Genomic DNA, 12,863 nt, shown 5'->3' on the forward strand with positions numbered 1-12,863 from the left:
TTTGTTTTGAGATTTTTTTTTCAGTTATAATTTTAGAGGTATGTAGATATGTAGGTCTGAGCAAATAATCTGTTTCCAAATATGTTAAAAGTTTTCCAGTGTGGGGAAAAATGAAGGACAAAGGCAGTATATAATCTTTGTGAGATGAATTGTAACAATGGAAAATATAATTACACCACAAAGTAAGATACAAAACAAAGAGAATGCAAGGACATGTAATTATCTAATTATCTAATGATTGAACCAAGGTTATAATGGTAAAGAAACAATAAAGATTGAGGTAAATCATAGAATTTATTTATTTATGTTCCTAGCTCATGTTGCAAAATGTACCTCCTTTGCTGTCCCATTCATGTGGTTGATCTGCACTGGAAACCTGCGCTCCTGTTGAGCAGAATGTCAGCTCATGCAGATGTTGCAGGGCAATGGTACAGGAAAGTAGCTTAGACACTGTTCCTGCTGGTGATTTACTTCAAAAATGGTGTAGAAGAAAGCTACTGTCTAACAAAGCCAGTGGAGAGCTGTGAAGTTTTAAAGAACTGTAAATACAATTTAAAAAAAAAGAGTATTCTGTATTTTGAGCAGCTATTTTGGATTTCTTTGGCTCACATGCCCTTGTGCTGATTACTGATACTGTAAACGGGAAGAACAGGGAATGACCAGTAATTCAACTTAAGGCACATACAAAAGGTCACAGTAATAAACTTTACTGCCATCTTTCAGAGGTAAATGAGGCACTGAAATGTTGGCTTCTCTTTCTTGTGGCAAGATAGAAACAAATGTAGGATGTGCCCTTTCTTGTTCTGATTTGTTTGACATGAACACAAGCTTATTTAATTAGTACCTTCTAAACATGTACTTATCAGTGGCTTTTTTTAAAAGAAAATATTAGTTTAAAAAAATTTGGCTGTCAGTCCTTCAAGCTAGTAAACTGCTAAGTAAAGACAAGAAAGACAAGGGAAAGCTGCTTAGATTTAAATATATTCATGAAGGAAAAGCTAAAGAAATCTGGGACTAGGAAGCTGACTAAAGGAGAGTAGCACTTAGTTAAATACTCATATGGTTCCCACAGATTATTGAAAAGCATATGGCTTTGTGAGCTAACAGTCTGGGTCCTGTGGGTTTGTGCTATTAAGCAAAAGTGTCCTGGGAAAGGGAAGGGAAACTGAAGGTTCTTTTTCCCCAGACTGCAACTGCTTGCCACTGAGCAAAGCTTGATTTTATTCAATCTGAGTACTGGCTTGGATTTCCAAGAAGGAAATTTTGGAAGTCTGCCTCATTCATCAACAATAATTTAAGGTGCCACCACAGAGGCAAGAGGGCTTCTCATTATTGTTTCCTGTATTTTATGATGTTGGCACTATTCCTGAAATAATTTGAGAATTTCAGGTATAATATTTTGGATTGTAGAAAAGTAGATCTCAGCAATGAAATTCGTATTTTATCTAGGTTTTGGTAATGTGCCTCTCCCTCAGTAAATACAACTTTTTCTGGAAAGGAAATCCTTACTCTGAACAGTAGCATCATTATGTCAAGTACTTCTGCACAAAACTAAAGCATAGCAATTAGCAAGAAGTGAAACAAATAATGTGAATGCTCTTATAAACTTCTGTGGACTATCAGCAAAGGACTTGAAAAGCACAACCTACTGAACTGCAGGTTCTTAAAATAAACAACTTGAACATTTCTGTGTGACAAAACCCATTTTTTTGTTCTCTGTAGACATTTTCCAACTGAGCTTGCCAGTGAGAACTCAAGGAAATATTTAGGAGATGGGCAGATATAGAAACATAGAACTGTTTAGGTTGGAAAAGACTTTTAAGATTGAGTCCAACGGTTAACCTCACACAGCCAAGTCTACCACTAAACCATGTCCCGAAGTGCCACATCTACGTGTCTTCTAAATACCTCCAGGGATGGTGACTCAACCACTTCTCTAGGCAGCTTATTCCAATGCTTGATAACCCTTTCAGTGAACAGATTTTTCCTAATATCCAATCTAAACCTCCCCTGGTATGACTTGAGGCCATTTCCTCTTGCTTGCCAATATGATGCCCATTTACAAGAAGGGTTGGAGGGAGGATCCAGGGAACTACAGACCTGTCAGCCAGACCTTGGTACTGGGGAAGATTATGGAGTGGTTCATCTTGAGTGCGCTCACACGGCAGGTCCTGCTTGACCAACCTGATCTCCTCCTATGACCAGGTGACCACCTAGTGGATGAGGGAAAGGCTGTGGATGTTATCTACCTGGACTTCAGCAAGGCCTTTGACACTGTGTCTCATGGCATATTCCTTGAGAGCTGGTGTCTCATGGCTTGGACAAGTGTACTCTTCGCTGGGTGAAAAACTGGCTGGATGGACAAGCCCAGAGGGTTGTGGTGAATGGGGTGAAATCCAGCTGGTGGCGGGTCACAAGTGGTGTTCCCCAGGGCTTAGTGTTGGGCCCCGTTCTGTTTAAGATCTTTATCAGTGATTTGGGTGAGGGGATCGAGTGCACCCTCAGCACGTTCGCAGACGACACCAAGTTGGGAGGCAGGGTCGATCTGCTTGAGGGTAGGGAGGCTCTACAGAGAGATCTGGACAGGCTGGATCGATGGGCTGAGGCCAATTGTATGAGGTTCAACAAGGCCAAGTGTCAGGTCCTGCACTTGGGTCACAACAACCCCATGCAGCGCTACAGGCTTGGGGAAGAGTGGCTGGAAAGCTGCCTGGCAGAGAAAGACCTGGGGGTGCTGGTCGACAGCCGGCTGAATATGAGCCAGCAGTGTGCCCAGGTGGCCAAGAAGGCCAACGGCATCCTGGCCTGTATCAGAAATAGTGTGGCCAGCAGGAGCAGGGAGGTGGTTGTTCCCCTGTAGTCAGCACTGGTGAGGCCGCACCTCGAGTACTGTGTCCAGTTTTGGGCCCCTCACTACAGGAAAGACATTGAGGTGCTGGAGTGTGTCCAGAGAAGGGCAGCCAAGTTGGTGAGGGGCCTGGAGCACAAGTCGTATGAGGAGCGGCTGAGGGAGCTGGGGCTGTTTAGCCTGGAGAAGAGGAGGCTGAGGGGAGACCTCATCGCTCTCTGTAACTGCCTGAAAGGAGGTCGTAGCAAGGTTGGTGCTGGTTTCTTCTGTCAGGTGAATGGATATAGGATGAGAGGAAATGTCCTCGAGTTGCTGCAGGGGAGGTTTAGATTGGATGAATATTAGGAAAAATTTGTTTCCTGAGAGGGTTGTCAGGCATTGGAACAGGCTGCCCAGGGAAGTGGTGGTGTCATCATCCCTGGAAGTGTTCAAAAAGCACATAGACAAGGCCCTTCAGGACATGGTTTAGTGTGCATGGTGATGTTGGGTTGATGGTTGGACCTGATGATCTTAAAGGTCTTTTCCAACCTAAACGATTCTATGATTGTCTTGTCCTATTACTTGTTATGTGGGCAAAAAGACCGACTCTCACCTCACTACAGCCTCCTTTCAGGCAGTTACAGAGAGCAAATAAGGTCTCCCCTCAGCCTCCTTTTCTCCAGACTAAACAACCCCAGTTCCCTCAGCTGCTTCTCATAAGACTTGTGCTCCAGGCCCCTCACCAGCTTTGTTGCCCTTCTCTGGACATGCTCCAACACCTCAATGTCTTTCCTATAGTGGGGGGCCCAAAACTGAACACAAGTACTCAAAGTACTTGTGTACTTACCAGTGCCGAATACAGGGGCACGATCCCTTCCCTAGTCCTGCTGGCCACACTATTTCTAATACAGGCCAGGATGCCGTTGGCCTTCTTGGCCACCTGGGCACACTGCTGGCTCGCATTCAGCCAGCTGTCGACCAGCATACCCAGGTCCTTTTCCTGTATATAGCTTCATCCCTAGATACATAGCTGCTTTGGGGAGAAGGAGCCTGGCAAATGCAGTCTTTTTAAGTGTTTCCTTTTCTGATTCTACAGCTGTGACTTATACTAAGAAGCTCAATTAGAAATAAAAAAAAATTTGCTGTGTATTTTGCAACTGCTAGTAGTCTGAGAGTGAAGCTATTTAACTTAATCACAACAGGCCTGAGTATTTTAATTATGAGTGGTCAGCAGCTGAAAATAAAGCACGGAAAGCAGCAGTAGCGCAAACACTAAATGCTTTAAGCTTAAATGGTAGAATTATTTAGAATCTCTTTTCCCCTGACTGAGAGTGTCAACCTTTTTTAAAAATTGAACTGATACTGGAATTTTGGGAGATCTGGGAGTAAGACACTGAAGATTACTGAATCAGAGATGAGTCCTTGGGCAATAAAAGGGAGCAACGTTTTAATTCTTTGTCCGTGTCATGATTAATAGTAGAGAATATATTATCAAGTAAACTTCAGAAATTCCTGAGAAAAAGTTAAAAAAAGAATTGTTCTGAACATCTTTGTTAGATCCATGAAGTTCTACTCTATTTTTAAGTACCACTTTTATTGAGTGTGCTAATATGTTTTAAATAACCCCTGGAAGTCCTCAGTTAATTTGTCACTAAGAGTGGTCCTGGTTTCCATTTTGGGTGAGGCAGTTTGCCATTCTGACATCTATAATAGAGCCAGACGTGAGGTGTTATTCTAAAATTATTCATCTCTCTTGAATGAAGTGATAGCTAAACTTAAGGGGACAATTTGGAATTTCTTGACTGTAGTATTACAAGAAAACCACTTCCCTGTTTGTGGTGGTTGATTTTTTTTTGTTTTGGTTTGGTTTTTTTTTTTTTTTTTTTTTTTTTTTTTTTACTGCAGGTCTATTCTTTGCTATTTTACATGTTAGAGGTTCTTTGGAACATCAAACTATTTCTCACCTGATTCAATCTGACCAAGTTGAAATGTCACTGCCCTGCCATCATCTAGGATCCGAACTGCATCACAGCAGAAGTTGAGTTTATAGGTATGCTAAGAAAAGCCTGCAGAAGATGGGTAGTAGCTCAGTACTGAGCAACAACAAGCATTTAAAATAATAGAAATTCAGCATCTCTTATTCCTTTGCACAGTTTAACCAGCTAACTTTACTATACTCTATCGATATATAAATTAGCTAAACAGAAATGTCTTTCAATGTTAAACCTAGCTGATTATGGCTAATTAAATGTCATCTATGTTAGGGAAATTCTCTGGGAGCACAGAAGATACAAATTACTTGGTTCTTGTTGCGTTTATTACAGAGGAACCATAGGATTTTAGACAAAAATAAGAAAACTCATGCTCATTCTTAATTTAGAAAGAGCAGTGCATTTTAAAATATGCATATTCATGACAAAAGAAGACTAATGAAATTTAATTTGGTCCTATCTTAACTCTTATGGCTAGAAGATGTTGATTCATGAAATGTTTTGTGATTTAGAATAAGAAATTCTTCAAAACCTTACAGATGCCTCAGTCATATCCTAATGAAGAGAGTCTCTGGGTAGGTTTGAAATTTTCTTGGTTACTTAAAGACATTTACTGGTCATTCATTTTTATTAATGTATTTAGTGCATAATGATCACAGGAAGGAAACCTGGGCAGGCACTTGTGGATTCCTTCAGTTCCAGGATTTATCATTCAGACTTTGTCTCTGTCTCGCCCTGTATGTATTATGATTACAACACTCCACTGCTTTTTGCTTGTTATTGTTAATGTTGTAAAACAGACTCCTGGGAAGAGAAGCTAGAGCAAGTGTCTTGTTAAAAATAGCTCTTGGGGCAATCTGGCCCCAAAAAATAAAAGAAAGAAGAAAGGAGGGAAAAAGCAGAAAAGACACATTCAGGACCAGTAATATAATCATAGTGTGAAGTGGAAATGAAACCTAGCATTTTAACTGAAGTTCCGTTTTGTTTTCTGTTTTCCTGCCTGCAGTTTTCATCTTTATCATCAAAACGTCAAACATGCTCCTCTTCAGTCACTCTGTAACTGTGATAGCCAAGGGATGGTGTCTTTTTAACCAAAAATAGCAAGCAGATTGGTTTTGATACATCATTGCAGCTGGAATAATTCATCAAAGAGTGAACCTGTTGGCCTCAAACAGTAAGTAGTCTGTGTGACTTGGTGACCGTTCTATTCTGTACCTCATGAAGGTCAATAATACTGAATCATTTGTCTCTGAAAACGTATAAAGGACACGGAGTTCAGTATATAGACAATAGTACAAGCGGCAAGTATAATCATAACATAAAACCAAACGGCATAAAAAGGTTGTAACAGATTGTAACCTAGCTGCTGAAATATCAAAAGTTAATTGTAAGAAACCTTCTTGTGTCTCAGTTTACTCAGTATGTGGAACTTGGGAGATTAAGGAAATTAAGTCAGATGTAGTAGCTGTAAAATCTTGTGACTTTTAGATTTTGAATTAGAATTTTTCCTAAATAGACTAGCAGTAACTGTTCTCCACTGTAGTTGGGTAAATTAATGGATTTTCCCACGCAATAATTTAGAACAGCATAATCCCACCACCCATCATTCATGAGTTAGTTTTGCACACTGAATTATTCAGATACAGTAGATGACAACCTCTCTCGACTGATGAAATGCACTGTCATGTAGGAGTAGTCCCCATCAATTTATGAACTTACTGTGGGGGTTTATAATCCATATTTTGGATTTTCAAGATCTTTCTGCTCTCTGTAATACTTTATGCTGGGGGTTTCCTTAATCAGGAATTCCTTTTCTCATGTTCAGAGCAATAATAAATGTTTCAGTAGGACTAGATGAAGTGGATTGATTTGTTTGGAGCCAGATTTGATGATGGCACTCCAGATAATACAGTTTTCATCCAATTTTTCTTTGCTAAGACATTTTAAAGTAAATATAATAAAACAGACTTTCTTCATAAGAAAAGCCTATTAAGATTAGAAAGCTGGAATTCTGAGGATGCTTTGTGTTTTGTTCTCTACCCCTTTCAAGATGTTGACGATAAGCTGTCTTAAGTCAACTGTCTACAATAAAATTCTGTCTTAATTTTAAGATTCGTAGTGGTGTATACACGTTATGAACCTGTGATTGTCAGATGTTATGTTAAAGCATTGAAGTAACAGTTTAAATCTCATCTTCTAAAGTGACATTGGCAATGACCTTGTATTTCCTTGTCTTTCACTGAGACTCAGAACTCATCTGTAGCTGTGTAAAAGCTATGTGGTGGCATAATGGCTAACTTACAAAGTCATATGTGGTAAAGAGTCTAATTTTCATAAAATCTACAACAGTCAGCACTGTGGCATAGAGCTCTATTAAATCCCTTTGTTGGTGTCTCTGTCGGTGAGGTGGGCCGATGGATGGCAGAAGGAAGAATCCTGCATATTTGCAGGATGTAAAGTTCTTGGCATGCAGTTGTTTCTGGTATTCACCTCGCGTTGCACTGCAGGAAAAATCATATAATACATATGGTTCAGCAGTAGGTGTAGGGAGCACAGGGTACTCACCCACGATGCTGTGATTTAGATGAAGGTCTGCCATGTGGAAACAAAGATTCACAGAAACACCTAATGCTCTTGAAATGTATTTAGAACAATATTTGTGTCAACTAAAGTCATCTACTATTTTGAGTCCCCATTGAGCAAAATTGTTTATCCTAACATAAACCATTTGACTGATTAATTTTACAACTCCATTTACTGTTTCTTTCTTTGCATTTCATTTTGTTTCTTTGCCTCTCCTGGACAATCATAGGTTTCCCTGCCTATGAAATTCCAATATTAAGTTTTTTGATGAAATGGGGAGAATTTTAAGGTTTTTGAGAGTAAAGCATAACATCACCTTAAATAGATGCTTCTGAAAAACAAATTACATACTTAGTTATTTTAACTGTAATTAATGACATATGTGCTTTTCATGTTAGCTTATTATTTACATTTCTAAGTAAACCAGCAAATTCTAGTCAGGAGTCAGTTTTATTCTTTTTGACTCCTGAGGGATGGATTTTGCTGTGTAAATCTTCCATTAGCTGTTATACAAACAAACCACGTGACATGCTTACGATATGCCATTATTGCCTGGTAAGTTCTTGCGTTTCGTATCTGTCAAGATTCCTGCCTTCCTCTTCGGTTGGCAGCCTGCATTAAAATTGCAATGCTGGAAGGAAAACTCTTCCATTTCTACCCTGGAGCCATAATTACATTTAGGCCTTGAGCCAGAGATAAGCCTATGCTAGCACCATGTGTGTATCTTGGAAACATAACATCAGAATGATGTTAACTGAGTTCATGTATTATATGTGATACAGGCAAACCCAGCAGCCTTGTTCTTTCCCAGAGCAAGTGATTATCTTTATCTGATTCATTCTCTAAAGAATTGCCAGATTCAAGAGCTATTTGTTAACCAGTGAAAGGGATGTTGATGACAAAAGTAAGTTACAAGCCCAAGTTTCCAATCCAAGAAAAGATGTTTAACATGTATAACTAAAATAAATGGGACAGTTCCTATGTTGTAAACATGTTTGCTGGATTGAGGCTCAAAAGCTTAAGCAAATATTTTGAAAGGTGTGAATTTTACTCTGACTTGTATGAATTATATGGGGGAAAAGATTAATATTTAAGTTTTAATGGCCATATGAACTTAGTCATCATGTGCAGATATTATATATTCTGATTGTTTTTGATAGCAGCATAACAATATATTGCTACTTAAGCTGTAAAAAAGGGAAATTTCATTGCTTAAGCTTTATTTCTGTTTTTGTCAGAAAAAAATACTTCAGAGTCTATAGAGGTTGTAGTGAACCACACTGTGGTTACAAATGTCAATTATAGAGAGTTTCTTCTCTAAGCACTTACAGAAGTGGCAAGACTGTATATGGACAGTTCTTACCAAATACTGCTTTTCCGTCTTAGTTGGAATAAGACTGATAGATGGACATAATAAAGTGAAGAGACAACTGGTTTCTCCCATGCACTCACCAACTTTTCTGTCCATCAGAGCAGACAGAGGAAAAAAATAGTTCAGACTGATGTTATCTTGCCATTCCCAAAGTGAAAGGTGGCACATGAAAGAAAAAGATGGGCTGCAATCATAAAGCCTGCTCAGGTTTCTGGATACTAAATGATGGGGAGATGGGAGAGGGAGAAGAATGGAAGGCAGAGAAATTTTATTTTAATTCTACCAAAAATAGATAAAATTTAGGCTGTTTGGTCTGAACTGTTTTCCATTAATGTAGGTGGAAGGCATAGGACTGGATGTATATCACAGCCTTCAGCTAGGAATTATGTGAAGTATCTGTTAGCATATTAACTAAATCTTGCAGGGTAAGAGAAGGCTAGTGATCTAACTTAAGCCTATCTATAAGTGCTTGTTAAACATGTGATTTTTCCCTTTCTTTGTTTCCCAGCTAATGTGATGATTGTTATCTGTTCTTAAAAATAAAATGTTTAATTTGCCTTCAGTTTGCCCAGACCTGTGTTACAAGCAATGTCAGAACAACGGATTGAACCTTCAGTGTTCCATTCTGTCAAGCAGTGGTTCCAAACATGGCATGACTGTATTGTCTTGAGATGACTGGCCTTCTCATTTCTCTTCCTCAGGACAACCAAACGGTAAGAAAGGCTATCTCTACATAGCTGCCCAACTGACGCGTGAAATTGATAGTTTAGGGGTTGACAAAGGAGAAAATGACTTTCACTGTTAGCCAGGAAAGCTTTCTGTGTGTCTTAAGATATATATGGAAGTACACGGTCAGACTCAGGATTGTAGAATGATGTTTAATATAGGGTGTTCACTGAAAAAAATGAAAACTAGAGAATATTCCTCCACTGTGCCCTAGAATATGTTTTTTGTATTTCCTGCTCTCTCTGAAGGGCTATTCAAAGAAAAGAAGTAATTTGACACAAAGGAAAACTGGGATGAGAGAATTACTAGAGGAAAAAGGATGGATTCACTAATGTTTTGATTTAAATCAGAAAATTAAATCCTAATTTATATTCCAGTACTTAATTTTAAACCCAGTTATGATTTTTCTGGCAGAACAGCAGTGCCTTGAAAAATGTTGATTTAACAGACACATATTTTATGTCAATTCATCAGTATTTGAAGGGAAACTGGACAGGTGAGCCAGCTGGCATGAAGCAAGGATGTCAAGCTGGTTGGCTGGGAGGTTCTATCATTATCCAGAACTCAGAGTTCCCTAACTAACAGCTGTGCAGGCTGTCCTGTACTGCAAGTTGTCTTGTGTGCTGGCTGCCTGTCTGGTAGGGCCTGTGTGGCTGCCCAGTTGCACAGCAATGAGGCTTATCGAAGGGATAATTTTTTTGTACCTAAAATTTTCTTTGTCTGAGGGATTCTTCTGAATACAAAACCAATAGGTGCATGCTTAAAATGCAGTAAAATTATATCTATTTTTAAAAGCTGATAGATGAAAGCCAAATAAAAATATAGGAACAGCATAAAAAAACCCTAGTTTTTTCAATTAGAAATACCTTCAGTGGGTATGATGAATTTTGCTTATTCTGGCATTGTGCTTTTCTGGTGTCACTAGACTTCTTGTGGCTAAGACCACAGTATATTTATCTAGTAACTGGAGTTACTAGAAAAGACATTACACATATGTATCACTAGTACCACTGAAACCAACACAATGAGTCATAATCTCACAACATCTGCACATATGGTAGTGCTTCCTTGTTTTAGATTAGGGAATTAAAATTAAATAACAGGTGTAAGTGATACAGGAAAAAAAAATGATCCTAAACTTTGTAAGCTGAAAGCATACAGGGTGCATAGGAAAGTCATTGAGAAAGAAACAGTATTTATGCTGTTCTTTTTACTGTATTATTTTGTCCCACTAAAAAAAATAATCCCATGGCTTGTAGTGAAAATTTGGAAAAGGTAAATGTAGAATTCTTTCAATACAGGCTAAAATTTCCTAGTATTACATTAAAAAAAATAGTTAAAATAGATTGTGCTTTTCTCTGCTTAGTTAAATTTTTGAATATATATGCCTGTGTTTTTGCATTAAAATGGAGATACGTGTGTGTGTGTATATATACATATACTCTTTCTGCTGGAATAGTTTTCAAAGAAAATTGTGCATGTTCTTGTTTAATATACAAATTAGATTCTATTTTCTTTCAATTTGAAATTAGTGCTGCTTCAGTAGTCATAGAAACTGCAAATAAGAACAGACTGTTGAATATAATGATAGGCAGAAATTCTGAATATTGAATACAGTTTTCTTAAGTTTCTACCCACACAGGAAGCTAAAAGAACATTTCAGAAGAAAACTTTGTCAGCAATCTATCAAATATAGCAGCAGCAATTTGATTGTACTTAAGTCTTAATGGTGGCAATTGTTAGGACTTAAATAAAAGGCTATTCTGCATTTGCTATCTACCCTCTCTGAAATGAATATTGAAACATGTTATCTGACACTAACAAAAATCCCTCTAATTTGTAACACACTGCCATTTATGCCTTACAAACCAAAGAAAGATAGAAGTTGTAAGTACTCTTCTACAGTTAGATGAAAACTTTTCTTAAGAGCATATGGCCTTATGGTAATATGGGAAGTATAAAAATTGTGTATTAAAATTCTATATTAAGTATCTACATAGACTATAAAAATGTATTAGTTGTCTGTAAAATATGTAAACAAGAATATATCAAATTTGTACTTCTAAATACTTCAACTACAGACACCGATGAAGTAATTGCATATGAAATTAGTAATCATATGATTGTGTGGAATTACCTGATCTGATTTGCATGCTTGACTGTGAAGATTTATGCACATGAATCAGGCTTAATAAATAATTCATACCTTATCCTATAGCTAACTAATTTAACTTTTTTTTTTTGCACTTTGTGTAGGAATGCAGTATTTTCTTGAAATTAGCAGTCTTTCAATAATAATTACCAATATCTAGGAATAAGTTCTGGTTTGCAAACTTTTCAGTGCATACTAACTATTACTTATTTAATATTTGATAGTGTTGGTTAGTTCTAACTGGTCACACAAACCTCCTTCTTCTTCTGTTTTTCTCACCTGATTAAAATAATGCTTGGATGTACAGTACTGGTGTGAGTACATGCTTTAAAAACAGGTTTTCTGCATATATTTAATATGCTCCCCTTGCCTCTAAATCACAGCCTTTTATGTCCTAGAGAGTAAAAATAATTGATAGTGGGGAGGGGAACTAAAGATCAGCAGCTTAGTTATTGGCCATAACAAATACCTACAGTGAAAATTAGGACTGGAAAAATGTTTTCATGGGTTTAACAGTAGAGTTTGGCTTCATGTAAATAATTAGGTACCAGTAATGTTCACATTATTCTAGGGGACCTACTGCTATAAATTGGGAAATTACCGGCATCTAATGATATTGCAGAAACAGTAGCAAGTTTATTAATAGGGTATAGGGTTGACTACTGGGACTTGTCAGTAAAAGAGAAAGCTAAATGAGGCAGTTCACTAGCAAAGTGAAGGAAAGTGTGTGAAAGGCCTTTCCATGTCTGTATTTGCTACACCCTTCAGAACCTTGGGGCAAAATGAAAAAAATACTAAATATTGTAAAGGAATACATTTCTATTCCAGAAGGCTTGAAATGTAAAACTCAGCAGCCTTTTGAGAAACTCCTTGTAGTATGTATGGTACCGAGTCCTTAAGCTTTTGACAGCAGTTGCAGGAGTTTGGATTACTATCTGGATTATTTATAAGATTTTCATAACCAGGAAATATGTCAAAACAGAATTTGGTGACAGGCAAACAAGTAGCAGGATGTTAATTTCTCCTTTATTTTGATATTCCATGAAATGAGAACTGTATAATTTTTTAATCTTGGAATTCGCTACTTATTTCAGAGGTTATCTAGCTAGAAGAAATGTGTTCCTGATAATCTTTTTAAACTCATCCAGAACACAGTCATCTTTTCATGGGCTGAGACTCTCCTCACGGATTAAAACTCTTAGTTTCACAAAC

General features: G+C 37.8%; 1 long non-coding RNA gene across 4 annotated transcripts in view; it reads left to right on the plus strand.

The window, feature by feature from the left end:
* Positions 1-12,863, plus strand: part of LOC126046924 (uncharacterized) — a 51,395-nt gene that overhangs the window by 11,350 nt on the left and 27,182 nt on the right. For 2 of the 4 annotated variants that reach the window (XR_007508471.1, XR_007508468.1), the window contains exons 1-3: positions 5,125-5,393; positions 5,825-5,992; positions 9,337-9,486. This is a non-coding gene — a long non-coding RNA (uncharacterized LOC126046924). Of the gene's footprint in view, positions 1-4,732; positions 4,878-5,124; positions 5,394-5,824; positions 5,993-9,336; positions 9,487-12,863 lie in introns of those variants that run through there. The other 2 variants (XR_007508469.1, XR_007508470.1) reach the window with 2 other exon arrangements.

The sequence above is a fragment of the Accipiter gentilis genome, chromosome 17 (assembly GCF_929443795.1).
Source record: "Accipiter gentilis chromosome 17, bAccGen1.1, whole genome shotgun sequence".
Classification (NCBI taxonomy): Eukaryota; Metazoa; Chordata; class Aves; order Accipitriformes; family Accipitridae; genus Astur; species Astur gentilis.